This window comes from Arachis ipaensis, chromosome B01 (genome assembly GCF_000816755.2).
Source record: "Arachis ipaensis cultivar K30076 chromosome B01, Araip1.1, whole genome shotgun sequence".
Taxonomy (NCBI): Eukaryota; Viridiplantae; Streptophyta; class Magnoliopsida; order Fabales; family Fabaceae; genus Arachis; species Arachis ipaensis.
In genome coordinates this window covers 87,663,840-87,669,196 of record NC_029785.2, presented here as the reverse complement: position 1 = coordinate 87,669,196, position 5,357 = coordinate 87,663,840, and the positions used below count along the sequence as shown (strand labels likewise).

Below are 5,357 nucleotides of genomic sequence, written 5' to 3'. Positions count from 1 at the left end.
AAAATCAGATTCAGAGGTTGAAGAAGGACTGCAGATGCTGTTGGATTCTGACCTCCCTGCACTCAAAGTGGATTTTTTGGAGCTACAGGAGTCCAAATGGTGCGCTCTCAATTGCCTTGGAAATTGATACTCTGAATGCCATATTGGCTCAGAATAAAATATTAACTCAGCAAGTCAATATGATTTCTTAGAGTCTGAATGGATTGCAAGCTGTATCCAATAGTACTAAAGAAGCATCTTCTGAAGAAGAAGCTTATGATCCTGAGAACCCTGCAATAGCAGAGGTGAATTGTAACATCCCGCATTTTTAAAAATCTAAATATAAATAAATTATGATTTTATCTTATTAAGTTTAAACTTTATAATTTTAGAAATTATTTTATTAGAACTAATTAAATAGATTCGGAGATAGTTTTATTTTGAATCAATTAATATTCTTAAGTAATTTTATTATAATGGAATATTTTGTATAATTTTAGTAATTGAAAAATAAGAAAGAATTGTATAATTTAATTTTAAGTAACTTTTATTCTGAAAAGGTTACGATTTATTTTATTGATTTGATGTTATTTTATAAATTAATCAATTGAGAGTAATTAAATTAGTTTACTAATATTTGGAGTTAATTCAATTAATATTCTTGTGTAAATTTTTATAGTTGGTTATTTTATATATTTTGAAAATTGTATAATTTAATTTAAATCATTTCTATTATGGATAAATTATGGTTTATTTTATTAGTTTGAGCTCCTAGAGATTAATTTATTAGGAATGATTAAATGGATTTTTGTAAATACTTTAAGTTTAAGTCAATTAATATTTATGTACAACTTTTATTTTAACTAGTTATTTTATATAAATTGAAATTAAAGTTATAATGGAAACATAATGAAAGGTCATATAATTTGATTTAGGTAATTGATATTTCGAGTTTAACTGTATTTTATAAAATGTGATTAGTATGCTTGTTTTATAATTTAAATTAGAAATAATTATTTGAGCTCGTTAATAGATTGATAGATAAAATCTTATGCGTTTTGAAAGTAATCTTTATAGTATTATATTTGAATCTTAAATTGTTATTCTATCTCAAGTATTTTATAAAAGTTATGTTACTTGTATATATATTTTTCCTAGTTTTATGTTTCTTATTTTATACGTACTGTTATTATCTAACACGTATACTCGCTGACCAATCACGCACCGACACACGTACTTCACACTCGTTTATGAGTTATTGGGCCACGCTTATTGTTTCTTCACCACTCATTCACGGTTAAACTCCTACCACATATACGCAATACATATCAAAGAAGGAAAAAAAAAGGGGAACAGAGAAGAAGCAAAGGGAAACGAGAAACTGAGGAAAAGGAGAAGAGGGATCAGGGAAGCACCACGAAGAACAGAAAGACGTGCGCGATCGAGGGAGAAGGTAGCGTTGCCACCGTGCCTCATCATCGTCGCTGAAGGAAGCAAGCTGCTCAACTCTTAATTAAGCCAGTATCCTCCTCTTTGTTCTGATTCCAATTTTCCCATTTTTGAAACCGTAACACTCTCACCCTTACTTTGATTATACTTTGTTTCTCTTCCATGTGCTTGTTTTAATCATGGTTGCCTATATCTTTGTTGCTCAACCCCTTTTTGGCTCCTATTCCTTGCTACAATTAGGTCGAGTGTTGAAGCTGGTGCTGCCATGGGATGGTTGAAGTTGTTACTGATTCTGAATTTGCTATCTGGGTACTGGTCTTATCTTCTCCTTAGGGTTGATCTATTTACACGTTTTGTTTTGTCAGTGCTGTGGTTGCCATGTTCTGGTTTTAATTCTATCTTAGTTCTTGCTTTGTCTTGAATCCCTAGAGCTGAAATTATTTTTGATTCCTATCCAATTTGAATCCTCTATTTTACTGCAACCATGGTCAGTGCTGCGAAGGCTAATGTTGTTGCTGTTCCGGTTGTGGTTGCGTGAGAGTTACCGCTGCTGCCTTGAAACTAAAAGAGAAGAGAGTTGTTACGTTAAAGTATGCGATTGCGACATCGAGGTAGGGGGTGTAAAACGATTTCAATTTAAGAATGCCTACAAGGTTTATTGAATAATCACAAATAGATTTAATAGCTGTGAGTAATTGATTGATTATGTAATTATTGAATTGTGGCTGAAATTGTGATTAGAATGGTTGAGATTGTGATTTGGAATTGTTGATTTGTGATATTGATTGATTATGTGGATTGGGAATTGCTTGATGACTAATTGTTGAGAATTTCTGAATTTTAATGGGTTATGTTGGATTTGTTGCCGTTGAGTTGTTATTTGGTATATTGTAATGTTAATCAACTTGGTTGGTGGTTGATTTGGAATTGGTTTTGAGGGGTTTTGAAGGGTTTGATTTTGAATACTAAATAGATTGCTGAAAAACTGATTTTTGAAATTAAAAGGTGACTTTGGAAGTGAATCAGTTATTCATCGATAATCGAAATGATATAAGAGCAAAGGCTGAGTAAAGTATAATAAAAGTTGTTGTTGGGACTCAATTCTTAAATTAGTAACTTTGGGAGTTTATAACTTTTGATCCTGGATAGATATTGAGATGCAACCAATTGGAGGTGAAAATTAAGTATGTTTAGTATATGTGATTTAAATTTCACGATTTTCCAAGTTTTAATAAGTGAGTTATGGGACTTGGAAGAGGTTGTGTTCAATGATTTGTAAAACAGAATTCTGCAGAAAATTACCTAACTTCCAAGCTATGTAAGTCCTTCATTAAAAATGGTATGACCCTGGAACTAATTGAGAAAGGAATTTGGATGAGTTATGTGTAACCACATTAATTTTGAAGGTAGTTGGATTTAATTTGGATTTTATATGAAATTTCAAATGTTGTATGTTGCTGCTGTCTTCTGGTTTTAAAACACTGCAGAACAGTCACGGTTTTGCTTATATTCCCGAAGCTAGAGTCAGCGAAAAATTATGATTTTTAGTTTGATAGAAAGCTTAATCCGAGCCGGTCGCATGGATATAAAGTTTGCGTGATTCCGAATTCATTTGATATTTTAAAAACAAAATGGAAATCAGGCTGCCAGGTTGTGTTGACAATTATTTTGGACATGAAATTTAAGAAATAGATTTTCTATACTATTATCAAATATTTTTTAGAATATATATTGTTGTGGCAACTGCTGAAAGAGACTGATGAAATGTTGAGAAAGAAGGAACCCGTAAGGGTGGCTAAGTCCTATTTTTAAAGGAGATTATATCCAAATTTTTTATAAAAGTAAAAGGACTTAATCAAAATGAATACTTGAGACTTGTTTAACGATAATAACTTTACTGATTCTTTTGAGAAAATATATTTGGTTTATAAAGTTGCTAACAATGACATGGGTTTTGTCCCGCTTGCATATTTACAATTACAAAAGAGTAAAGAGATAAAGAGAAAAAGAGTAATATAGATACAGATGAAAGAGTATTCAGAGAAAAGTAAAGAGATACAGAGAATAGAGCAATTAGAGTAGAGTAAAAAAGATGTAGAGAAAAGAGAAACCAGAGCAGAGTAAAGAGATATTTATATATTTATATATATTAGTTGCTTGATGCAACCCAGAGCTATATTTATATATATATTAGTTGCTTGATGCAACCCAGAGCTATATTTAAGTAGCCAGATATACCAAAGATTGCGGGCAGCCAACCGACACATGAGCTCATGGCCTGTACTAGGACTAGACATTCATCATATGCATCTATGTGACATTGTTTGGGTGTGTATATTGTAATTGGTTTGCCTATGTTAATAATTCTGTTTAACTGCTAATTGCTATACTTGATGTAATTGCTCTTGATTGTGCTTGAATCTCTTTACTTGTGTTTGTATCTAATTGGCTGGGTTGTAGTGAATTGGGTGTTGATTGAATTGCTTGAGCCTAAGGCCGTGATTGGTTTGTGTTTGAGGTTTAGTAAAGTATGAAAGATTAAGCTGGTTCAGCATAGACTTAATGAACCTATGCTTGGAACAAATTAGTCATTCATACAGTCTAGGAAAACTTTTAAGACGTATATAAAGTAAAATATGGGTTTAGGATTTTGGATAATTAATTGATGCTTCTAAGAAGGTTTTAGATTTTTGAAAGTTGAGCCATTGGTTTTCGAAAGAAGTTTATATAAGGCGAGCAATGAACACTGCGAATGAAAATAGTTTTCTTTTTAATGTCTCTAAATGAAATTAACTATTTGCGCTTTATTCTTTACTTTCACGGCATTCTCGACCTCTACTGAGAACATGTGGTTTGGTTCTCACCCCCAAATTTTCCACCATTTCAGCGACAGGTTTGAAGACGCAATTTGAAGCTGCGAGCGATCAGTAGGCTTTCTTTATGGTTTTATTTGCTTTCATAGAGTCCCCTTGCTATTGTCCTTTGAGATTTTATTTTACATAGAGGGGTAGGTTTAGTATATTGTATTTGAGTTTTATTTGGTCTCTTTTGTATAAGAATTATTATCAATAATATTTATGTGATTATTATTATTTGTGAATGTTTGAATTATGACTTTAATGAATAAGAACAAAATTTTCTGGAATTTTCTTAAAACGGAAACGCGAACTCGATACAAAGGCTCGATAATTAAGTAGTTAATACTAGAGAAGGTTACATAATGTTCTTTCTAGTGGAAATACCCTGACTTAAGCAAGATATTTTGCTGGACGGGACGTTACATGAATTATATAGGAGAACCCTATGGAAACACCTATAATCTCTCATGGAGAAATCATCCAAATTTCTCATGGAAGGATTAACAAAAGCCTCAACAAGGCTTTAACAATGGTGGAAGAAACAGGTTTAGCAATAGCAAGCCTTTTCCATCATCCACTCAGCAACTGACAGAGAATTCTGAGTAGAGTCCATCTAGCTTAGCAAATATAGTCTCTGATCTATCTAAGGCCACTTTAAGTTTCATGAATGAAACAAGGTCCTCCATTAGAAATTTGGAGGCACAAGTGGGCCAGCTGAGTAAAAGGGTCACTAAAACTCCTCCTAGTACTCTCCCAAGCAATACAAAAGAGAATCCAAAAAGAGAGTGCAAGGCCATTACCTTACCTGGTGTGGCCGAACCCAAAGAGGAGGGGGAGGACGTGAATCCTTGTGAGGAAGACCTCCTGGGACGCTCAATGACCAATAAGGAGTTTTCCTTTGAGGAACCAAAGGAATCTGAGGCTCATCAAGAGACCATAGAGATTCCATTGAACCTCCTTCTGCCCTTCATGAGCTCTGATGAGTATTCATCCTCTGAAGAGGATGAAGATATTACTGAAGAGCAAGTTGCTAAGTACCTTGGTGCAATTATGAAGCTGATTGCCAAATTA

General features: G+C 33.1%; 1 long non-coding RNA gene across 1 annotated transcript; it reads left to right on the top strand.

Annotated features, from left to right (window-relative positions):
• On the top strand, positions 1,305-4,375 carry LOC107618707. The gene is made up of 4 exons (XR_001615350.2): positions 1,305-1,546; positions 1,669-1,737; positions 1,921-2,039; positions 4,316-4,375. It is a non-coding gene; the product is annotated as an uncharacterized LOC107618707 (long non-coding RNA).